This window comes from Rhinopithecus roxellana, chromosome 4, assembly GCF_007565055.1.
Source record: "Rhinopithecus roxellana isolate Shanxi Qingling chromosome 4, ASM756505v1, whole genome shotgun sequence".
NCBI lineage: Eukaryota > Metazoa > Chordata > Mammalia > Primates > Cercopithecidae > Rhinopithecus > Rhinopithecus roxellana.
The window spans coordinates 156,921,717-156,947,706 of record NC_044552.1 but is presented as its reverse complement, the minus strand read 5'-3'; the positions used below and the strand labels follow the sequence as shown (position 1 = coordinate 156,947,706).

General features: G+C 42.8%; 1 protein-coding gene across 3 annotated transcripts in view; it reads right to left on the bottom strand.

The window, feature by feature from the left end:
* The window catches only part of AGPAT4 (1-acylglycerol-3-phosphate O-acyltransferase 4), a 145,190-nt gene that overhangs the window by 101,490 nt on the left and 17,710 nt on the right, over window positions 1-25,990 (bottom strand). The window contains exon 1 of one of the 3 annotated variants that reach the window (XM_030928880.1): window positions 3,352-3,555. The exons of the other annotated variants lie outside the window; for them this stretch is intronic. The gene's annotated coding sequence lies outside the window, so the exon portion shown is untranslated. Of the gene's footprint in view, window positions 1-3,351; window positions 3,556-25,990 lie in introns of those variants that run through there. 3 annotated transcript variants of the gene reach the window in all.

The following is a 25,990-nucleotide window of genomic DNA, read 5'->3' as shown; positions in this document are numbered from 1 at the left end:
TGGGTGCCACCCCTCAAGCACCCAGGACTAGGGAAGCATTTACTTGAAAACCACCACTGTTTCTCCAGCACATGAGAGCCATCATTGGCACAGGGTGGGAGCTTAATTTTTAAAAATATTTGTAGAATGATTTAGTGAAGGTAGACAAGGGCTCAATTTTGAGGATATCAGTAAATACAAATAACTATGAAGGTAAGAAAACTACCCCCACCACACCCTGGTCACACACACACAGACACACACACACACACACACCACACACACACACACACATCCTTAAGGGTTCTGAAATCAGAAAGAAACTCAACACACACATACAGTTAGACTCACAGTCCTCTAATCAGTCTCCAGCTCAAAACAGAATAATGAAATGACTTTACAGTTTGGGAAATAAACGGTTTCCTTTGAGGAAAAGGGCAGGAGTTTCAAATACTCTGATGAAAAGGAAAGCTGAGAGCAGCGGACTCGCTTGTCCTGGAAGCAGAAGAGCCTTGCAGATGACCCCAGGAAGACGTCTAATGTTACAACAAACTTTCTAACAATAATAGTGGAGAGGACCTAAAATTGTTACAATCTTTATTAATAATGAACAATCTGTATACAGATGGTCCTCGACTTATGCTTCCACTGAAAATTCTCAGCTTTACGATGGTGTAAAAGCAATATCCATTCAGATAAATTTTAATTCGAGGTCATACAACTCTTCTGTTTTTCACTTTCAGTATAGTATTCAATAAATTACATGGGCTATTCAGCACTTTATTATAAATCAGGCTTTGTGTAAGATGATTTGGCCTAACCGTAGGCTGACGTACATGTGCTGAGCACGTTTAAGGCAAGCTAGGCTAAACAATGATGTTTGACAGGTGAGGTGTATGCAATGCCTTTTTGACCTACAATATTTTCAATTTGCAAAGGATTTATCGGGATGTAATCCCATCATAAATTTAGGGGCATCTGTAAGAATTTCACACATATGATCTCATTTTAAGGCTCCTATGAATCCCACAAGATGAGTATTCTTATCATCCCATTTTTCAGAATAAGAAACTGAAGCAATGGTGAGGTTGGGCAATTGCCTATGCTTGCCACAATCGGTAGCTGATCTTGGGGGTCAGTTTTAACTCTGAATTCTTTCTCCTGCATGTGTCAGGAGTGTTTTGCTCCTGAGATGTGAGGCAGGAGCTCTCTTGGGCTCAGAACTCCCCTTTACAGAGCAGCCCAGAAATTACCCCAAGGGCAGAAGACAGCACAGCTTTTAGTGCGGTCACTCCTGGGCCATGCAGGTTGGCTCTGAGGACGGTTTCAGGCATACGGAGAGTCACAGGAGGCATGTTTGCACTTACTGGAACTATCTGAAATTCAGGCCGCATTCTTGCAAGATTCCTATACATTTCTGATAGAAGGGAAATGGGAAGAAGCTTTTGGCCTGATTTCTCTGAAATCATCTTAGCTCCACTGAGACATCCCATTCTCTAGGCCCCAGAAGCTCCACTCTCTGGCACACATCCAGGCCCTGCAGGGTCTGAATCATCACATCTCTGGCCTTTGCAGACAGCACTTCCACAGACATTTCCAGGCTGGAAAGCTCCGTACTGAGTTTCAACACTCCCAGGCTCCCATTGAGGAATAGGCGTTAAGCTGGCAGCCCCTGCTCAGTGCACTTGACTTTGGGAGCCACATAAATAGGATGGGTTTACATGGGTTTGCAGTTTGGCAGCAGTAACAGTTTGATGTTGAATATTCATGCAATTTGCCCATTGTCCCCGGATTAGCCACTAATAGCATCAAGACAATCCGGTCAGGCCAAGCTCAAGTTTTCACTAGGTTTCTGGGGTCTAGTGTTTGTAAATTACTTGACAAATCCATTGCTTTGCCAATTCTACACTAAGAAAAGGAAGCCAGCTGACATCGGAAATGCAGGGGATTAAACACTGCCTTCCTCAGTGTCCAGTTTAATATTAGGGCATTAGGAAGAAAAATTAAGAATTCTTTTTTTCCTTATAAGATTTCAAGGTAAACTGAAATTTTACCATATGCCCTCCAGTAAAACCCTCACTAGTAATGCATGAAGCAGACTCTCACATGGCATTGGTGAAGTGTAAAGAGGAACCCCAAGCAGAGGAGCCTAAAGAGAAATCAGACAAGGCTTGGTGTGTTTGGGGTCTTAAGTTTCAGCTCCACTTCTGTCCTCAAGGCCCATTTCCTAGCCTGGTGTGTGGTCGTTGCATGTGAGCTTGAGAGTTCAATTGCCCGAGAGTGTGGCTCTGCTCTCTCTCTTCTTGGTTGTGTACTGGAACCCTGTTTTGGGCACATTAACTATTCTGCACCTCAGTTTTTCTATCAGTAAAAAGGGACAACAGAGTCTGGCTGGGCACGGGGGCTCACGCCTGTAATCCCAGCACTTTGGGAGGCCGAGGCGGGTGGATCACGAGGTCAGGAGATCGAGACCATCCTGGCTAACACGGTGAAACCCCGTCTCTACTAAAAATAGAAAAAATTAGCCGGCCGTGGTGGCAGGAGCCTGTAGTCCCAGCTACTCAGGAGGCTGAGGCAGGAGAGTGGCGTGAACCCGGGAGGCGGAGCTTGCAGTGAGCAGAGATCGCGCCACTGCACTCCAGCCCGGGCGACAGAGTGAGACTCCGTCTCAGAAAAAAGCGACAACAGAGTCTAATCAAAATCCCAGAGAGGCTATTGCTTTTTCATTTTGTGAAACTTACGCGGATTCTCAAATTTATATGCAAACGCCAAAACAAGAATAGTCAAGGCATCCTCTGAAGAAGAACCAGAAGTGCTGTGAGGTGTTAAGTAATTTAACTGACTTTAGAATGAGGGCTGAGTATTAAAAGAAACATGGCTGAATTATGTCGGGGCGTGTCTGGAGGGCAAATGTGTGACATAGGTCTTAAGTTCGTTCCAGATAGAGGTTTTGGGGACCCATCTGGATTAGTCCATTCTCACACTGCTATAAAGAAATACCTGAGACTGGACAATTTGTAAAGAAAAGAGGTTTAATTGGTTTATGGTTCTGCAGGCTGTTCAGGAAGCACAGCGGCTTCTGCTTCTGGGGAGGCCTCAGGAAGCTTTTACTCATGGCGGAAGGCAAAGGGGGAGTGGGCATCTTACATGGCAGGAGGAAGAGCGAGAGAGAGAGATGGGGGAGGTGCCACACACTTTTAAACAACCAGATCTCAAGAGAACTCACTCATTATACAGTACCAAGGGGAGACGATGTTAAACCATTCATGAGAACTCCACCCCGGTGATCCAATCACCTCCCACCAGGTCCCACCTACAGCGCTGGGGATTACAAATTCAACGTGAGATTTGGGCTGGGACACAGATACAAACCATATCAGCGTCTTTCCCATCCTGAATAAAACAGCACTTTGTCTTCTAATGTGGCAATTAGCCAAGTTCATGTCATGCTGAGGAAAGATGGTATAAATATCTGGCCAGCGATGAAAATAGCTGGAGAGAAACATTTCAAAACTACTTTGCCTATTTCCCTTTTAGCTTTGGAAGTACCTACAATGTGACGGAAAGACACTTTTCAGCAAATCCACTTCAGTAGCTTATTATACGAGGCAAGGATACGACAAAGAACTTATGCTGTTTCTGAGCATATCAGAGCGGTACTCATGGAGTTTCTGGATCAACAGAGAACTAGGAAACTGCTGCTATGCCATATTTCTGTGAAAAAAAAAAGAAGATGCTTCTTACTATCAAGGCCAAAAATGATGAATTCATGTGCTTGACAAAGCAAAGATGATGTATTGCCTTTTTCTGGGTTTTGGTACTTATGAAATGAAACAGCAGGTGTTTTCCCATCAGTGAGCTCAGAAGCAGTGTTTAAGCTTTACTTTTTCCTGAGATTCACCCCATGACCTTGAAAGACCCTAGGGATGGGAGTGCAGGAGGCCAAATCCTACTGGGAATTCACTTTCAACAAGTTCACACAATGAAATCTGGCTACAGAAGCCGGCACAGTTACCTCTGGGGGCAGACAAATGACCCGATGAGGGCTTAAAGCAAACATTAAAAGTCAGCAGGAGGCCGGGAGCAGAGGCTCACACCTGTAATCCTAGCACTTTGGGAGGCCAAGGTAGGCAGATCACTTGAGGTCAGGAGTTCAAAACGAGCCTGGCCAACATGGTAAAACCCCATCTCCACTAAAAATACAAAAAAAAAAAAAAAAAAAAGCTGGACTGTGGTGGTGGGTGCCTGTAATCCCAGCTACTCAGGAGGCTGAGGCAGGAGAATCACTTAAACCTAGGGAGGCTGGCAGGGCATGGTGGCTCACGCCTGTAATCCCAGCATTTTGGGAGGCCGAGGTGGGCGGATCACGAGGTCAGGAGATCGAGACCATCCTGGCTAACATGGTGAAATCCTGTCTCTACTAAAAATACAAAAAACTAGCCGGGCGTGGTGGCGGGTGCCTGTAGTCCCAGCTACTCAGGAGGCTGAGGCAGAAGAATGGCATGAACCTGGGAGGTGGAGCTTGCAGTGAGCCGAGATCATGCCACTGCACTCCAGCCTGGGCAACAGAGCGAGACTCCATCTCAAAAAAAAAAAAAACCTGGGTGGCAGAGGTTGCAGTGAGCCAAGATGGTGCCACTGCAACTCCAGCTTGGGTGACAGAGTGAGACTCCATCTCAAACAAAAATAAATAAATAAAAGGCAGGGGGAGGCTTCTCTCCAGATAATGAGTCCCAGACAAACTACAACCTAGGAAACTAAGGCAACATGCAAAAATTGTGGAAACACAAAGACATTTTTTAAATCATAGAGAATAGGAAAAATGCCAGGAAACCCTATCTGGATACATTATTGGAATTTTCCAGAAGGCAGCACCTGACCCATGAGCTCAATATACATCACCTGAAAATGACTGCACCAGCATTTAAAACACAGACGAAAAGCAGTTGTCACTAGGAATCATAACAGATTCAAGGAGACATAATCTAATCCAAATTACCTTTATTTCCCAGGCCACTGGTAGATTAGTAGATACTGAATTTAGCCAATCATTTGGCAAAGTCTCTGGCAGTCCTCAAGGGCACATATTGAAAAAGTGTTGGCTATGAGTCTGTGTGAAAGGAGCTCATGGCTGTTTGAGAAAGTAGGTAACCAGTCATTAACATTAGCACGGCTTCTTACTAAATACCAGAAGGAGTCTCCTTCAGCACCACTTGGATATAAAAACTGAGTCATTCATATAAGGATGGGAGAGACAAAGGGGGTTAAATACCCAGGGGATGTTGACTATAAGCCAACAGTGTACCAAAGTGGGTAAGTCAACTGGTATAGACCTTTAGAGAATATTAGAATACACTGAGTGGGAAAAGTTCACAAAGAAGTATAATTCTTAACTGTAAAATAATAATGTGTGCATATATGTCATTCATACCTACCTCTATTACTATATCTATAACTATCTATTAATAGTGGCTAAATGTTGGCAGAAGGATTATGGCTGATTTCCTTTTCTTCTCTGTGTTTTATCATCCTTTTTTACGATGAGAATGAAATCCACCCCATTCGAGGCACAGAACTGGACAGATTCCATTTCCCAGCCCCCGTGAAGGTTAGGTGTGGACGGATGATGGGCATATGCCACAAAGGTGAGATACTTGCAAGTCTCTGAGGGAGAAAAGGTACACTGCTTGCCAACTTGAGGAAGGACCACAGGGTTGACATGCTCTATTAAAGTGAGCAGAAAGGTGATCATCCAAAGCACCAGACAAGAGAAATTCTGAAATGTGCAGGCAACGCGAGACCACCTGGAAACCAAGCACTGATGTGTGTGTGCGTGTGTCTGTAGTGTGTGAGACGGGGGTCGGGGGGGCAATGCAGCATAGTTGTTGGAGCTTCTGCTGTGGAGAGGGCACTGAGAGTCAGGCAGTCTGGCTACAAATCCAGGCTTGGCCACTTTACAGCTATGGAAGTTGATTAACTTACTTGGCCCTCATTTTCCTCACGTGTAAAATCAGAACAATAAACTTCAGCATGAGGTGGTTGTAAGGATCAAGTATAGTAAAGCATTTGAAACACTTGCCAGGATGCCTGCAACAGGGAGCACCCAAGTAATGGGAGATTTTTCTATCATTTGCAAGAAGGCAAAGAAGGAGCATCTAGGATAGATGACTTCGTCTCCCTGGGAAAGCCAATGAGATGATTAACTCAGTTTTCCTTCTCTACATATCTAGATCAAGACATTGTCTTTAATTTACCTGTAATGTGTTAAAGCATCCTCCCCTAGATGTTTTCATTCTAACCTATACTTTTTTGCTAGTGACTCAGAAATGGGAAATAATGCAGTCACAAACACTCACGTGTACTTCACCTTCCTTAAATATGTAATCTTCCCAAAGCGTGGGATGGAGATGAGGTGATAGGGTTTGGCTGTGTCTCCACCCAAATCTTACCTTGAATTGTAGTTCCCATAATCTCCACGTGTTGTGGGAGGGACCCAGTGGGAGGTAACTTAATCATGGGAGTGGTTACCCTGATGCTGTTCTCGTGATAGTGAGTTCTCATAAGACCTGATGGTTTTTTTTTAGGGACTTTTCACCTTTTTGCTTGGCACTTCTCCTTCCTGTCATCATGTGAAGGAGGTTGCATTTGCTTCCCCTTCTGCCATGATTGTAAGTTTCCTGAGGCCTCTCCAGCCCTGCAGAACTGTGAGTCAATTAAACCTCTTTCCTTTATCAATTACCCAGTCTCTAGTATGTCTTTATTAGCTATGTGAGAATGGACTAATCAAGACACATAAAAATATGTTAAAGTGCAAACGAGACAAATTCTCTCGCTCTAGCACCAAATTTCTCAGGTACCATTTCTACCATGAAGTTCTACAGACACAGACAGCCAGGCATATACATACTCCAGCACAGCGTTTGGTCGACGGGACTCCTGAAGTGAGTTATGTATGGTGTAAGGCAGATGGTACCATATGGTGCCCAGCCTATGTTGGTGAAAACATAAGCAAATGAAAGAAAACTCAGAATTTCCCCATGAAAGAATCCAAACCGCATCCTTCTCTAAATACAGAGAGCTGTCAGTTTAATGCATTACATTAGGCAACAAGATAACCTTAGTTAAGACTTCATATTCTGTCTTATTCAAAATTCTGAAGCTATGAAATAAGCATGAACTTCAGTCAAACTCAGGAAGACAAGCTAACCCTGAAATGGGATTAACTCTGCCACAAGCTGGATTTAAAAGGTGTTTATGTGTTTGTTCTTAATATATATTCACATTGCAGCACTCAACCAGGTCAGAGTTGTAGAAAAGGCTCCAAAGAAATCAGTCCAAGAAGAACTGCTGAAATAATGCTCCTGCCCAATTTAGCATCATCATTAAAATCTAAACACCTTATTGAAGCTCTTTTGACCTCAAAATCCAGAACATACAAAAAAAGATCAAAGAAATGAATGCAAATTATTTTATACCACTTTTTACATTCCAAACTAGGTTTTTTGTTTTTAATGATAATACTCCATTCTACAGAGATGAGATAGAATGGGACTCCTAGCCTCAGTGTGAGTACAAATCCATCTTTTTAGTAAGCAATTTCACACACATATAAGGACCTTAAACAGCTTCATACCACTTAATAGTAAACAATTTCTGACTATCTTAAGGACAAAATTAACTTTCAGAAAATTCCCCATGTATAAAGACACTCAACCACTACGGTTTCCAACACCAAAAATTAGAAACAATTTGTATTTCCGACATAAGGAAACAAAAAACTGAATTATGGAAGATCCACCAAATGGAATAGGTGAAGTGTCACTAAAATAGGTTTGTAGTAAAATGAATACATTTTCATTATGATATTAAGTGACAGACAGGATACAAAATCATGTGGAAAAAATAATCACAACTCTAAAAAACCGGAAGAAAAGAAAGCCTTACCAAAACACTAACAGCAGTTATCTTTGTGTACACACTCACTCACACACACACACACACACACACACACACACAAGTCTCTCCACCTGGAAGCCTGGGCTGGGTTCAAAACTACAGCTTCAGCATCTTGAGCCTTAGGAAGAAACTGACAAGGTGCACTCCAATCTCCCTTCCAAGCCAAACACATGGATGCCCTCCCAAGGCAAGTCTTCCTCAACAGTGATTAAGGGATCCAGCTCTGCCGCTCTTCCCCAACTCCCATCTACAGAGAAGATTCCCAAGTGGCCCAGGTTAACCAGATGAATAAAAGAAAATAAAAACTTCAGGGATTGGCAAAGACAGCAGCACAGTTAAAGTGCGGACAGCTAGCAGATTCTGTTTCTGAACCAATATTTTGGTCTCCAGGACACAGAATCCCCACGGACTGCGGTGCCCACAGAGGAGAGGGGAGTGGATGCAGTCCCAGGAGAAATGAGGGAGCTGGTGTCCAGCACACACTACATTCAGATCGCCAGCACTCCTTCAGGTCGGATGAATGTGGCCAGAGTTTCCACGAGGCAACTAACTTGTGCAGGCCTGAGGAAGGTGCTCAGTTCTCACTCCTGGCAAACAAGGCTGGGTTCAGTTTTGACTCCCTTGGAGTTCGGTTGGCCTAATTCCTAAAACAAAACAGGAGAGAAAGTATTCTAGACTGGATTTAACTGTCTTTGGGACGAGCTCTAAGTAAAATAGTCCTCAATTAAAAAAATCATCACCATTGGCCAGGTACGGTGGCTCACACCTGTAATCCCAGCACTTTGGGAGGCCAAGGTGGGTGGATCATGAGGTCAGGAGTTCAAGAACAGCCTGGCCAACGTGGTGAAACCCCCGTCTCTACTAAAAATACAAAACTTAGCTGGGTGTGGTGGCGGGCACCTGTAATCCCAGCTACTTGGGAGGCTGAGGCAGGAGAATTGCTTGAACCCAGTAGGTGGAGGTTGCAGTGAGCCGAGATCACGCCATTGGACTCCAGCCTGGGCAACAAGAGCAAAACTCTGTCTCAAAAAAAAAAAAAAAAAAATTATCATCATCTGATGGTATGGCAGAAGCCTATACAAAATTCACGTATTTTAAAATTTCATAGAATAGTCCTTTGTCCAGTACATGATGTCTGTTAAAACAAACCACACTCTGAAGAAACCGTAAATCACATTATGTCCTCTAATAAATAACCTTTAGTCCCTCTTCAAAGCCCCACTGTTGCATGATGAAAACTCAGGTCTATGGAAAAGTGATGCTTCTAAGTTTATGTTTAATAGTTGGTTCTGAGTAGCTTGTGAGAGAAAAACAAATTGACAAGAGCTTTTATACCTAGTCCACAGAAAGCTAGACTCAAGCACACACAGATGGAAAACCTCAGTAACTTACTCTGTCATGAGAAGAAATAAGGCAGAAGGAAATTAAACTAAGTATTCTCTAAGGCTTTCTGTAGCTTTAACTGCTATGAGATGAAAATGTTTTTGTTTTTGTTTGTTTTCGAGATGGAGTCTCCCTCTGTTGCCCAGGCTGCAGTGCAGTAGCGTGCTCTCGGCTCACTGCAACCTCTGCCTCCTGGGTTCAAGCAATTCACCTGCCTCAGTCTCCCAAGTAGCTGGGCCTACAGGCGCATACTATCATGCTTGACTAATTTTTGTAATTTTGGTAGAGATGGGGCTTCACCATGTTGGCCAGGCTGGTCTCAAACTCCTGACCTCAAGTGATCTGCCTGCCTCGGCCTCCCAAAGTGCTGTGATTTCAGGCGTGAGTCACAGCACCTGGCCGAAAATGTTTACAGTTAAACATCACAGGGCTTCTGAATTATAACCAGTGCTGCAGCATCCGTATAAAAACGTTTAGCATATATTATCCCATTAGTTCTCACAAAAACCCACTATGGAAGGTATTGCCATTCTCATATTATAGATGCAAAAACCACGGTTTAGTTAGAGGAGGTGAAGTGTAAAGGGCTAATGGTGAGTAACTGTGGGGGTCCGGCCTGGGCCAATCTCATGCTTTTAACCACTCTTAATGCTTCCTATAAGACAAGAAGCCCAACATGCTAGACTTCATGAACTTCAGCCTTCCGGGACACCTGGGATTTCAGTCCATGGTCTTGTTTCTGACTGTTGGAGTGGTCGTGAGTATTTAAGTGACTTCCCTTTCAGCCTGGGGAGCCTCAGTGGTACCTTTTCTCCAAGTAGAAGGCCACAACCTCCAAACCCCAACCAGCTCGCCCACAGCCTCGGGGGGCTGAAGGGTGCAGACCTCAGAGTAGGTACACATTCTGAAGGTGCCAGCTGGCTAGATGCATTTCCAACAACCGAGGGTGTGTGAGCTATTTTAAATGATGCTCAGCAGAGGCATATTTTAAAATTATGCTCAGTCTGTGAAAGTCTCCAAAAAATTTTATCAATTCCTAATGAAAAATCCAATATGATAAAACCCCAAACTGAAATGAAATGAGAAAAATTAATCTTCCAAACAGAGAAAACATCCACAAAATTATATTCTGGTTAATAAGGAAACCTTGGCCGGGTGCGGTGGCTCACACCTGTCATCCCAGCACTTTGGAAGGCCGAGGTGGGTGGATCACCTGAGGTCAGGAGATCGAGGCCAGCCTGGACACCATGGTGAAACTCCGTCTCTACTAAGAACACAAAAATTAGCTGGGTGTGGGGGCACGTGCCTGTAATCCCAGCTACTCGGGAGGCTGAGGCAGGAGAATTGATTGAACCCAGGAGGTGGAGGTTGCAGTGAGTGGAGATTGCACCACTGCACTCCAGCCTGGGCGACAGAGCCAGACTCTGTCTCAAAAAAATTTTTTTTAATTAAAAAAAAATAATGAAACCTTTTCAAACATGGAAAGAAGGCAGGATGCATGTTGAAATTGTCAGTTTCATCATCGTCATTGCTGCCACGTGGCTGTGGCTGTCAGCTCAATACTAAGCCTGTGAGGGCTGGAACGACACAGGAGCTGGGGACACTGAAGGGGTAGCTCTCCCCTTGGGGTTACCAAAGTGGGGAAATGGCCCAAGACCCGGCCCTGGGCCAGCAGAAGCAGGCGTGAGGTGGCTGGCATCCCCAGCCGGCACTAAAAACAAAAAGAGAGAGCTTTATTCAGCACCTAAACCACCTCCCACTCTATCCCCACCGTCACCAAGGCAACGTGGTCAGCACTGGCAGCTCACATCAGAGCCTCGGCCATCCTGCGCACATGGCCCACCACAAGGCTGGGTGGCCAGAGCCTGCAGGAGAGGCCCTGTTTCCTAGTTGTTCAATCTTGGGTCAGTAGCTTATGCTCTCTGAGCCTCCAGGTCTGCATCTGCTAACGGAGGTAAAATTCCCTGCCTCCCACCATGCTGTGACAATTACATACAGGAATGCACAGAAAGCACCCAGCACAATGGCTGCATGAAGAACCCTCAGTGGAAGTCCCTGCCTCCCTCCTGGGCTGACCAGTCTTCCTCCTCCCTTGACCCCTTCTCCCTGGCCCCCAACCATCACCAGCTTTTCTTACTCACTTCTCCACTGTGGCTCTCACGATCCATTTGTGTATTTCAGTAAGATTTTCCTCAGGTGGACATTTTTATCCTGACATCCACTCATCTCCAGGGTGACCCTGAGCTGAAGTGACTCCTAAGACCCTCAAAGCCCACTCACAAGTTTTAATGAAATGATTACGTCCTTATTCCCAGCCCAGAGGAAGAGAGTTCAAAGTCATTGATTTTGAGGCTGTCTTCCTAAGAACAGGTTAACTGTCAATTCCCTACATAAATCTCATTGAAGAAATGAGTTGCATATTCGATGTAGGCCTTGTTTCCACCGTGTGGAAGGGAAATAAAAACTGGTATTGAGAAGACCAAGATCCTCATCACTTTGGTGCTCTTCGAATGTACCTGTGTTTTCCTGATCTCAAACAGACTTACAGCGAGGAGCTGAGGACAGGATTCTAACAAATACAGAAAACGCAAAGAACAGGTAGGTAACAGTGCTTCTGCCTCCTGCAAAGAAGCAGGAAGTCTTCCAGGCAGGGGTGAGGATGGGGCTGACACCAGCGCAGACAGCACGTTCATGTGTCACCAGCAAATCATGGCACCAAAGAAGACTTTTTAATAAAATCTGATCTTTAATATTTCAAAATACAATAAAAACAATAATAAAAAGCTTTTCAAGCTAAGGTTTATGGTGAAATTTACAATGTTGGCAGTTTCCTTAAGCTTATTTTATCATTTAGTATTTTCATGTTTAATAACCATTGGGAAAAGGGTTACAAGCATAATCTTTTCAGTATTTCAGCACTCTACAACCTTTAAGCTGGCTCCATTATGGCTCAACAAACTCACATTTTGATGCTGTGTGAGCCAGGAAACCATGGGGATAATAATACTGAACCACCAGAGATAGCGAACCGCGTTCTCTGACATCTCCGATCCAGTAAAGCCGATAAGGTTGCACACATCTCTCCCTTTGGTCTGGCCTAGCCCACCTACTCTGTCTGGGTCAACTGCTCTAGTAAGAGTGATGCCTTCCAACACTTAGCCTCACTGTCTTTGGCCCCCTGAGCAAAGCTCCTAATCAGTGAAGGTCACCAACCACAGACAGATGGGCCAAAACCCCAGGCCTGGGGAGTCCCAATGTCAGAGACAGGCTATCTCAGAAAACCAAGGAGATGCGAAGTGATAGCAACCAGAGCCAAAGGCCATGTAGCAAAAGCACGTGGGCATGAGAACTCTCCTGCAAATGCTAACTTAATTTCACACACATGCCTACTAGCAAGCGGTGCACCAACTGGCAACTAATTTTGCACTGGCCTATGCAAACCAGGGTAGAAACCTCCTTGGGAACCTAGAAATTGGTGGAATAAATGCAGCAGGGGAGGTACCCAGTATTTAGAGTCAGGGGACCTGAGTGTGATTCTCGATCATCGATCCTCATCACGTCACCTCTGCGTGTTCAGCTTCCTCCTTTGTCAATACGACATACTGACATACTCGCCGGACCCACAGGGGTGGTGGGAGATTGCAGGAGGTGATGGATGTGGAAGCCTTCTGCAGGGCAGATGCTTAGGCATCAGATATCAGTCCCAATTTTATGGTTGAGAAAAATGGGAAATGGAGCCACTTGTGCATGTGCCTTTAACCACAGTGCTTCCGATTCATGGAAACTAACATGGTCTTAAGCACCCTAGAGGGCTTACCAGGAGTAGAGCTCAGAGGAGGCACTCTGCTGCCTCTATTGTGGCCACAGGAGCTCACTTTTAGTGGGGTGGTTCAGCGAGGGACGGCTCAGGGGAGCAGTTTAGGGGGATATAAGCAAGTGGCCGTTCATTTTCTTCTGCATTTCAGAGACCAGAAAGCAGGCTCTTTTCTCTTCCATGGGCAACTTCCCTCTCCTCGCTGTCCATGAAGTGCCCTCGATCCTTGAGTTCTTGGAGATCCTGTCATTGCCAATCCTAGTTTCTGGTAAGGAGTGCGATGAAAGCGGGAAAATCAATATGGCTGGATTTTAAATCTCTCATTTCTTTGATTTTTCATAAAGGATGCCAAATGAACCCAGGCACCTTCCCCAACTTGATTCATGCATAATGGACCTGAAGAGAGACTTATTAGAAAACAAATGCACTTAAATGCTTTTCTGACATGAATCATTTATTGAAGACAGAATTGCTGGCTTCGAGTGCCCAAAATAAGTTGACTTGCCGTATCCTTGTTTCTAGATAGCTCTGAAAAATGGCCACAAGAATATTGAAGTACTTGGATATGAAGGATGCTTTTGAGGGCATTACAGACTGGCTATTCCTCGAAAAGTTTCATTAGCAGCAGCAGTGATCAAACATGTCTCAGCGCCTTCTCTCTCTTTTCTTACTTCAGTCATCAAGCTCAGGAGGAAAAGATGCTTGGAGAAGTGGTGAGATTCTTTCCAATTTTTAAGCAGAATCCAGGACAGAGTTGTTTAATTCATGCATACATTCATTCGTCCATTGAAAAGTATATTCATTCATTAGGTTCCCATCCAAGGAGCTACCCGTTCATTCATTCAGTTTAAAATTCATTGATTCATATGTAAGTTCTAGCTGCATACTAACATTGCATTAGACTTCTGAGCACAGGCACAGGGGATTCTTTTTTTTTTTTTTTTTTTTTTTTTTTTTTGAGATGGAGTTTCGCTCTTGTTGCCTAGGCAGGAGTGCAATGGCATGATCTCGGCGCACCGCAACCTCTGCTGCTGGGTTCAAGCGATTCTCCTGCCTCAGCCTCCGGAGTAGCTGGGATTACAGGCGTGCACCACCACATCCAGCTAATTTTGTATTTTCAGTAGAGATGGTGTTTCTCCATGTTGGTCAGGCTGGTCTTGAACTCCCGACCTCAGGTGATCCACATGCCTTGGCCTCCCAAAGTGCTGGGATTACAGGTGTGAGGCACCCCACCGTTCTAGCATAGGGGATTCTTACAGAGCCCCTTGCTAGGTTTTGAGTGGTAAGTACCATGCCCAATAAACTAAAGTGCTTACTGAGTAATACATCCTGGGCCTGGATGACTTCTACCCCTTCCACTTCTTACAGAACAGATAAATACTGATTCCGTCTGAGTCTCTAGATGACCTAACATAATTTAATTTTCATAATGGTAACACTGAATTGTCAAAGACAACGCAAAAGTAAGAGCATAAATGGATAAAGTCCAGGGTTTCTTTCCCATTACATGAAGCACAGGGCAGATGACACACCAAGTTACTCTCCCTGCAAAATCCACGTAGATGAACCCACAAGATTGCTCTCCATACCATTACATGCTGTAAGCAGCAGAGTCCTCTTCCTACCAGCACTGAAACTGCATGAGGCGTTATGTTAAACTGACATGAAATTACTCAAATAAAAGCAAATTACCTGCGGAATCCCCTGTAGAGGAGGAACTCAGATGTCGGTTGAGGAACACAGAGTTGACTTTTTTTTAAACAAAGAATCTTCTGTTAAAACACAAATCCAGTGAAACTAAAGGAAATTATACTTGCTGTGTCAATCACTTAGGCAAAGCCAGGAATTTCTGGAAAGGTAAAGTCACTCCATTATAACAGTAATTCATTATACAAAGTGTGTACAACTCTAAAATGTAGACATTTTACCACCTAGAACAGCTATTGACAACATTTTGGTTTATTTTCTTCTTTTCTTTGTGAATGCACAAAGCTTTCCCCTCCCCTTTTCTAGATAAAACCATTTCAGAGGCTTTTTTTATTTTTAAATACACAGTAGTTGAACTCCTTCATGTTAAAAACTCTCAATAAAATAGGTATTGAAGGAACATTACTTAAAACAATAAGAGCCATCTATGACAAACCCACAGCCAACACATCATACTGACTGGGCAAAAGCCGGAAGCATTCCCCTTGAAAACTGGCACAAAACAAGGATGCCCTCTCTCACCACTCCTATTCAACATAGTATTAGAAGTCCTGGCCGGGCATAGTGGCTCACACTTGTAATAACAAACTTTGGGAGGCTGAGGCAGGTGAATCACTTGATGTCAGGAGTTCGAGACCAGCCTGGCCAACATGGTGAAACCCCATCTCTACTAAAATACAAAAATTAGTCACGTGTGGTGGCACACGCCTGTAATCCCAGCTACTCAGGAGGCTGAGGCAGGAGAATCGCTTGAACCCAGGAGGCGGAGGTTGCAGTGAACCGAGATCGTGCCATTGCATTCCAGCCTGAGCGACAGAGTAAGACTCCGTCTCAAAAAAAAAAAAAAAAAAAAAAAAAAAAATGTCCTGGCCACAGCAATTAGGCAAGAGAAAGAAATAAGGGGCATCCAAATAGGAAGACTGGAAGTCAAACTATCCCTGTTTATAGATGACAGGATCCTATAGCTAGAAAACCCCAGTCTCAGCCCAAAAGCTCCTCAAGCTGATAAACAACTTCAGCAAAGTCTCAGGACACAAAATCAATGTACAAAATTCAGTAGCATTCCTATACGCCAACAATAGACAAGCCAAGGACAAAATCAGCAACAAACTCCCACTCCCAACTGCCACAAAAAAGGAATAAAATACCTAGGAATACAGCTAACCAGGGAGGTGAAAGATCGCTACAAGGAGAACTACAAAACACTGCTCAAAGAAATCGGAGATGACACAAACAAATGAAGAAACATTCCATACTTGTGGATAGGAAGAATCAATATCGTTAAAGTGTGCATACTGCCCAAAGTAATTTACAGACTCAATGTTATTCCTGTTAAACTACCAATGACATTCTTCACAGTACTATTAATAGGAAAAAAACTATGTTAAAATTCATGTGGAACCAAAAAAGAGCCTGAATAGCCAAGGCAATCGTAAGCAAACAGAACAAAGCTGGACGCATCACACTATCTGATTTCAAACTATACTACAGGGCTACAGTAACCAAACAAGCATGGTACTAGAACACAAACAGACACATAGACCAATGGAACAGAATAGAGAGCCCAGAAATAAGGCCACACACCTACAACTATCTGATCTTCAACAAAGATGGCAAAAACAAGCAATAGGGAAAGGACTCCCTATTAAAAAAATAGTGCTGGAATAACTGGCTAGCCATATGCAGAAGATTTGAAACTGGACACCTTCCTTATGCCATATACAAAAATTAACCCGAGATGGACTGAATGAAGACTTAGGCGTAAAATCCAAAACTATAAAAACCCTGGAAGAGTCTGGGAGCAGTGGCTCACGCCTATAATCTCAACACTTTGGGAGGCCGAGGTGGGTGGATCACGAGGTCAGGAGTTCGAGACCAGCCTGGCCAACGTGGTGAAACCCCATCTCTACTAAAAATACAAAAAGTTAGCCGGGCTTGGTGGTGCATGCCTGTAATCCCAGCTACTCAGGAGGCTGAGGCAGGAGAATTGCTTGAACCCAGGAAACGGAGGTTGCATTGAGCCGAGAATGTGCCATTGTACTCCAGCTTGGGCAACAGAGCAAGACTCCATCTCAAAAAATAAAAAAAATAATAATAATAAAATAAAAACCCTGGAAGATGACCTAAGCAATACCATTCTGGACATAGGAATGGGCAAAGATTTCATGACGAACACACCAAAAGCAATTGCAATGAAAGCAAAAATTGACAAATGGGATGTAATTAAACTAAAGAGCGTCTGCACAGCAAAGGAAACTATCAACGGAGTGAACAGACAACCTACAGAATGGGAGGATATATTTGCAAACTATGCATCTGACAAAGGCCTAAAATCCAGCATCCCTAAGGAACTTAAATTTACAAGAAAAAACACACAAAACCATTAAAAAGTGGGCAAAGGACATGAACAGACACTTTTGAGAAGACATACATGAGGCCAACAAACATATGAAAACAGCCTCAACATCATGATCATTAGAGAAATGCAAATCAAAACCACAGTGAGGGAGCATCTCACACCAGTCAGAATGGCTATTATTTAAGTCAAAACATAACAGATGCTGGTGAGGTTGCGGAGAAAAAGGAACACATACACCATTGGTGGGAGTGTAAGTTAGTTCAACCATTGTGGAAAACAGTGTGGCAATTCCTCAAAGACCTAAAAACAGAAATACCATTCGACCCAGCAATCCCATTACTGGTTATACACCCAAAGGAATATAAATCGTTCTCTCATAAAGACACATGCACGCTTATGTTCACTGCAGTACTATTGCAGATATTCACAACAGCAAAGACGTGAAATCAACCTCAATGCCCATCCATAGTAGACTGAATAAAGGAAATGTGGTACATAGATAACGTGGAATATTATGGAGCTATAAAAAATGAGATCATGGCCTCTGCAGCAGCATGGATGGAGCTGGGGACCACAATCCTTAGCAAACTAACACAGAGACAGAAAACCAAACATCGCATGTTTTCACTTACAAGTGGGAATTAAATGATGAGAACACATGGACGCATCGAGGGGAACAACACACACTGAGGCCTATCAGAGGGTGGAGGGTGGGAATAGGGAGAGGATCAGGAAAAATAACTAACAGGTACTAGGTTTAATACCTGGGGACATAACAGTCTGTACAAGAAGCCCCCAGGACACAAGTTTACCTATATAACAAACCTGCACCTGTACCCCTGAACTTAAAATAAAAGTTAAAAATAAATATACACTAGTCAAGATTTATTTTAAATCTGTTTTATATGCTCTTTTGTAGCCTTTAATGTGAGCTCATATTCAGTTGCCATATTAGAATATAAATATCCTTCTTGCAGTTATGCTAGACATATCATAATTATTACCTAAATGCCTCATTATTATATTTAGGCTTCTTTGTGTTTTTTCAAGAATAAATAGTGTAATGTTTAACAATTCTGGGTGCAACTTTTTTTTTTTATTTTTGGTTTATTTCTTTGCAATATATTCCCAGAAACAACATTTCTGCATTCCAGAAACAAACATTTTAAGGTACCTGGCGAATACTGACAAATTGCTTGTGTTGTCAAATATTGCCAAAATATTTGTAGCTGTTTATATTCTTACTAGCAATATATATAAATACCCACTTTGCTACATGTTTGTCAGCAATAAGAATTCTCGTTTAAAAACAATGAGAAACAAAATTAAATCTTTATACAGTCTCACATTAACCTGCATTTCTGAATGGCCATGAAGCTGCATGTTTTAAAATATTTATTAAATGCTGTTTCCCCTTCATGACTTTTTTATTTATTGCACCTTTATCCCTTGCATATTGCTTTCTTAAATAGAATAACATCTCGCCTATTCCATTTAGAGTGACCAAACTTTTCAGTTTGTTTATTTTTATTTTTAGCTTATTGGAGGTTTAAATAATGATGAAGTAAGAACTGTAATTTCTTTCATAATGTTTAAACTTAGGACTTCCTTCTACCCTTATTTCTTATCCTGCAGGAAACTGATAAATGTTCACTCATTTTGTCTAGTTTTGCTATAGTTAATTTTGTTTTTAGCTACTTGATCCACCTTACATTTATTTTTGGTTACAGTCCTCTGTGAAGATTTAAATGGATTTATTTCCAAATAGTAACCAGTTGTATCTAAGACATTCGTTGAGAGATCCTTCCCTACCTCATTGATTCATATGCAGTCTCTCCTACATTGAATACCAATAAACAGAGATGAAATGAACTAAAGGGGTCAATTCTCTAACTGTTCCTTTTATAGATGAGAAAGCTGACAGCTAGAGTATTAAGTGACCTGCCTGTCACTCAGCCAGTCAGGACAAAGGAGGGCTCCACCAAGCTTGTGTGCCCCCAGCTCTTTCCTCGGCCAAGGCCTCTCCACCTGATCTCCTCTTCCTCTCCCAGAGGCTGCACAAGGTTACCTGTATTACAGACCAGCCATTCCAGTCACTGGTTAAAGACCCACAGGGAGGAAGGAAGCTGTGCCTGAGAGCTCCTGTAAGTTCATTTGTGCCAACGTATTCCCAGGTGGGAATGAGGGGAGCCAGGTGGATGCCAAGCCCACTTCCCAGGCCTTACGTTTCCCATTCAAACACGGGAGACGTGCTCTTGATACACATAAGGGCACTGATATTTTACAAATCTACCTTTAGGGCGGTTTCTGCAGGAGGAACAAAAGCAGAGACAGGGAGCAGCAGTTTAGATTCTTTTAAAGGGATACATTACCTGTTAGAGATTAGGGAATGGAAGGCCTACGACGGTAGGGAGTTGTAATTATCTTCTTAAACCATTTATGCCAGAGATTGTAATTTTTTGACTTTTTTTGCACAAGTGAAAAATCAGACCTTGGCAATGACCTTGAGCAGTAGGATATAAATAATTCCCACATGCTTAGCGTTCCAGTAATGGAACACTAGGCACAGTGGGTTAATGGTTATAACTGAAATGCCAGAACTGGAATGTGTGCAGCAGTAGAGGGCGTGACGAGGCCTCTAGAGGTCCTGAGACCACTTTCCTTTGACAAAACTATAGCCTCTGACATGGGGTTGTGGGCGGCAGTCAGTGACTCGTTTCTTGCAGTGGTAATGGGAGAGTCCTCTCTCCAACCCAGACATTTGCTTGATTCATGGTTATTTGGGGTAAAAGTAAATAAATGTTTCACGTTGTGAATTCCCAAACTTTGGGGAATTCCTTCATAAACTAGATGAATTCTGTGTCTTGAATTCTGCTTCTGCTTTTAGGTTATGAGCTCCATCAGGGTCAAATATATTATAAATGCATTAGAAAAAATGTGAACAATTATAAATGAATAAATAGAAAATAATTATAAAATCTGAAAAGGAAGATTCAGCAATTTTGCTTCTTCTAGAAATTCTTCGAAAATACAACTGGACGGGCACAGAGGCTCACACCTATAGTCCTAGCACTTTGGGAGGCCGAGGCGGGAGTATCACTTGGGCCCAGGAGTTGGAGAGCGGCCTTGTCAACACGGTGAAACCCTGTCTCTACAAAAAATACAAAAATAGCTGGTTGTGGTGGTGCACATCTGTGGTCCCAGTCACTCAGGAGGCTGAGGTGGATCACCTGAGCCTGGGAGGTTGAGGCTGAAGTAAGCCAAGATCATGCCACTGCATTCCAGCCTGGGTGACACAGTGAGACTCTGTTTCAAAAATAAATAAAATACAATTAAGTCAGAACAGAACGACTTAGGAGGGTCAGGAAAAACAATGAGGAAGTGTATTTAGTGACACAAAGAAGTTTACAATACAGAGTCAACCAAAATGTATATGAGTCCGGTCACGGTGGCTCACATCTGTAATCCCAGCATTTTGGGAGGCCAAGGCAGGCGGATCACGAGGTCAGAAGATCAAGACCATCCTGACCAACGTGAAACCCCGTCTCTACTAAAAATACAAAAATTAGCTGGGCGTGGTGGCAGGAACCTGTAATCCCAGCTACTTGGGAGGCTGAGGCAGGAGAATTGCTTGAACCTGGGAGGCAGAGGTTGCAGTGAACCGAGATCGCGCCACTGCACTACAGCCCGGGTAACAGAGTGAGACTGTGACTCAAAAAAAAAGAAAAAAAAATAATGAATATGATATGATCTGACTTTTAAAAGGCAGAAAAATTGTGTACCTCTCTACTTAAATTAAAAAAAAACACAAATATTTTATTTGTAATATAAATAAATATATTGCACCCCCAAGGTTGAAATTCATGTGTTTCCTTCTATGTTTTTATTCTTTTACTGTATTAACATGTTTTCATAAACAATATGTAATTGATGTTTGAATCCTTTTGTGAGCTCCTTTCTACATTCAACACTGCTATTCTGAAACGTTACATATCTAGTTTTAGTTATTTTAAGTACAAAGGAATATTCTTTTGGATGACTACCCCAAAATTAACCTATTCCCATACTGACGGATATTCAGGTTATTCCCAATTCGTTTTCAGTGCTATAGACAATGCAGTAATGAACATTGGACTTGGAACTGCTGCCTCATTCTGACATGCACACCTCTGATTTTACTATATATTAGCAAATTGCTTTTTAAAATGGTTGGACAATTAACAGTTCAGGTGGATGTTTGGGGTTAGTGAGATAATAGGAAATACTCATTTTCTTCTTTATGCTTCTCTGTATTTTCTAATTATTCTACCAAGAGTATTAACCACTTGGTTAATAAACTTTTTTAAAAAAAACTTTTCTACTGCATTTTTTAAGATCACATGAGTGTGTTAACATATGTCACTTGATATTGAAAAAGCTGTGACTTATTAGTGGACCCATTGTACAGCTAAGAAAATAGAGGCTCAGGGAAGTCATATGGCTTATTTTCTTTGGTCACTAACCTGCTCGGGTCCCTACCTTCTCTGATCCTCAGCTTCTTCCTGTCATTCACATCAGCCTAACTGATAACACTATTGAGGGCATAAAATAAGATGATGAATTAGAAATAGTAAAAAATATTAAGTGATTCATATACGTATATACATTTAGATGCAACTCGCTCAGCTAATATTTATAGAGCATCTACCGCGTGGCCCTGGTGATCTTTTCTCATGGCCATGTTCTTTATGTCCTTTCACTCCTCTGCTTACAGTAAGAAATAACTAAGTATTGGGAAATCGAGGAGAAAATGCCTTCTTACAAGCCCTCCAGCTTCCATTCCACTCAGTCCTTCTCATGGAAAGCAGCATGCGTTAGCAAACCTTAGATTTACTGAGGCTACTTACAACTTCCTCTGTTAATCCTTGGTTCTAAGCGTAACATTCATTTAATTCTCAAAGATCTGTAAATACTGACTCAATTTAGAGAACAAAAATGGATTCAATACTAAAAGCCATTGCGTTTGGGTTTCACATCATTGTCTTCACAGGACTTCCTGGTTTCTAAGAAAGCAAATCCTGGCAAGGCTGGAGAGCTCCAGAAATCCAGTGCCTGGGCTCACAAAAGCCAGCCCTGACTTCACTAAGAAAAAGCCTCAAACTGCCGAACACACCCAGCAAGCTGTTCTCATCATTCCGAGGCCATTGCAGAGCCAGATACGGTTACGCAGCCTTCTGAAGCAAAGATACACTAAGTCTAGACAGGCCCTGGTTCCCTGTGATAAACTCCAGATCATCACCACCACAGGGCCCTGCTCCCAGATACTTCATCTTTCCCTGTAATACCTCACACATACACTTCTCCTTCATTAGCTCTGTGATAATAACTTGACGTAGGTCCAAAGAGCAAAGGAACTTGGATTTGAAAGTCCGAGACCGCTCTGCAAAATACCATTGCTTCTTTCACTTCAGAAAAGATTTTGGGAAGTGAATGAAACACATCCAGCTGTAGTTCTTCTGATGTTAGAGTTACTATATGACCCAGAAACTCTACTCCTAGGAATCTACTAAGGAGAAACGAAAACATACATCCACACAAAATCTTGTACACCCACGTTCACGGCAGCATTGCTCTCGATAGCCAAAGGCCGAAACAGCCCCAGTGTTCATCAACTGATGCGTGGATAAATACAATACAGTATATCCATAAAATGGAATATTCTCCAGCCACAAGAAAGAATGAATTAATTACTGCCACATGCTACAACATGGATGAACCTCAAAAACATGTTAAATAAAAGAAAGCCATCACAAAACACCACATACGATACGATTTGGTTTATATGAAAGGTTCAGACTAGGCCAATGTGTGGAGACAGAGAGTGAACTTGCGATTGTCTAGGGCTGGAGCGGGCAGGACTGGGGAGTGACTGCTGATATGTACAGTTTCTCTTTGAGGTGCTAAAAATGCTCTCAAAGTAGATAGTGGTGATGGTTGCACAACCATGAATGTACAAAAAGCCATTGCATTGCACACTTTCAGCAGGTGAATTTTACGGTATGTAATTATATCTCAATAAAGCTGTATGTAAAAACAAAGAAAAAAAACGGGCCCCACAGAAGACAAAACATAAGCACAGTCAGCCTTCAGTCCACACAGTCATGTCAACACAAAGAATGACATGCTGTTTAGATGAAGGAAATGAGCCACAGAAAGTAATCGGGGAGTTTCAGCCTGCAGGAAAAAGCCACTCCACCCTCACCCAGGCAGAGCAAGGTGTCCAGGAGAGGCCCGTTGGCAGGATGTTACTGCCCACCGCAGCACTTGCAAGAAGTAAAACAGACCCCCCCCCTCAACTGGAATGATCTCTGAGACTGGTCCATAAGTAGGACTGGCCCTTACCCTGGATCCTGAGTATAGGCAACGGGCAAAGCTGGAAGGATACGAAGACCTGGCTAGCACCCTAAGTTTCCCAGGCAAGAGGAAATCAACCCCAAGCACACATGGTGACGGCAGCGATCGCCACCATCTAGAAGAATTAGGCTTTGTGTCTAAGATGGGGGAAAAGTCTTCAGTGGATCAAATATTTTCTTCTCCTTCCTGTGAGGCTGCTTGGAAAAGCTGAGATTAAAAGCTCTGCTAATGTTCCTCACCACCAGCACTGCTCTCTGCCGTGTATCATGGATGAACATGTTTGCTGTGTTCACATGAAATGTGGGGAGAAGTTTCAGGGTTGAAATACGTGACAGACATGACACTCACGCTATGAAACCATCTTCCTCTGATAGCCACAGAGCGGAGGTGACACGTCCTCCCTGGAGCAGGCTTGGGAGGCAGAGACGGCGTCTGGTGGCTCCCCCATTCCCTGCAGCCTGTACTCAGTCGACACTGACAAAGAGAGTTCGAAAAGAAATCTGGTGGATTGCCAAAAGCGTCATTAATTAATGAAATCAGTGGGAAGATAAATAATTGAAGGGAAAGAAATGGGTTCATCAGTTTGGCAACACTGAAATTTTCATGCATTCTGCCTAGGAGACGAATAAGTCCACAAGACAGGCATTAAGAATGGATGTGCCCTTTTCTCTAGTTTTAGGTCTGGGAGACTCTCCGCTTTCCCAAAAGTCAGCCTTTGACATCACGATGGAGACGCCTGTTGCGCTCTTCCTGCAGACCAGCCACCTTCGCCAGTGGGCGTGGAGGCGGCTGTCTTCACTTTTCCTCTAAGTCCTCACTAAGAATTTTCCTGTGCCCTAAATGGGATGTTGGAGATGGGGGTAAAGTGACAATGAAAATAGCACTTGTTTCTAACATGACCTTTGGATCAGGATAAAAGTAGTAAACTTAAAATTAGATGAATGCTAAAATATTCCAAATATCCATCACCCGGTGAATGAAGAAATAAGAGATGGTACAGCCACAGGACGGAAGACTACTAACAAGAAGGAACCAACCCCGGCTCCATGCATGCCATGGGTGGACCTCAAACATTATGCTAAATGAACAGAGCCAGACACAGAACAATACATAGTGAATTATCCCACTGATAGGCAATACCTAGCAAAGGCCAAATTACAGACACAGAAACTGGATCACTCCCTGTCTGGGCTACAGACACATGTGAGGATGGATCCCATGGGCATGAGGAGACTTTTGGGATGAGAGAGGCGTCCTAAGCTGGATTTTGGTGATGGTTACGCAACACCAAATTTACCAAAACTCATTGAACTATACATTTAAAATGGGTGAATTTATGGTATGTAAATTATATCTCAGTAACGCCATTAAAAAAATTAAATAAAGACAGAAATTTTTAAAACTGCTGAAATCCAACATCAAAAAAATGATCAAAGGGTTCCTGAAATATAAGAAGTCAATTTAAATTAATTTTCTTCATGGAAATTCAAAAGGAATGTGGGCAAGAAGGAGAAAGAGATGTGAAATAGAAAAAAGGAAAAGACAGCCTTAGTCCCACTTTCTATTTCATATGGAAGTAAATACAAGCTTATTCTGTTGTTCCATTAGCTATGAACCCACCTGGTCCCAATTCCCAGGTCACAATCATATACACAAGGATGTGGTGATGTAGTCTGTCAAATGTTTACTTTACAGTATCACCCTTGCTTTGGCACTTTCTCAACTAACTCACCCAGTAATGGTACCAATGAAATCAGTGAGGTTAACTCAACATGATTTAGTTTTGGTACACACATGCTGGCTCCATGGGATCATTTATTACTTCCTACGTTAAAACACTTAGGAAAAAACTCTTGCATGCTAGAATGGAAATTCTGGTATTTACACTTCCCAACTTTGGAAAACAGGGAATTTTACTTATTTTCGGTCTTATGATACTTTTTTTCCCCCCATGAGACCTCAAAGACTGAGAGTGGCAGTTCAGAGAGGAAAACTCTGCGTTCATTCTCTTCCCTAAAAAGTGACTTCCCTTGGCTGCAGTAACTGAAATGACTCAAAACGACTGCACTCCCATCTTCAGGCTGTTCTGTCCTTTCCCATTTGAAAACAAATTTCCCGCAAACGGGTTGGCAGATTCTCCAAATATCTGAGAGTATCCAACAAGCATTTTTAGACTTGTTTTGTACAAAGTTATCTTCTCTGGATCCGTAAACTTTTCCACCTCTTGGTGGAAATTTTCAAATGTATGTTTATGTTCATGTCTTGAATCATAAGACAAGCAAAATACAGAAAGAAAAAACACAACGAAAATGGACACGAGAGCAATCACCTCTCACAGTCCTGGAAAACAGGAGAGTTCTCTTAATTGGGGCAACTTCAGCCTTGGACTTCACCACCTA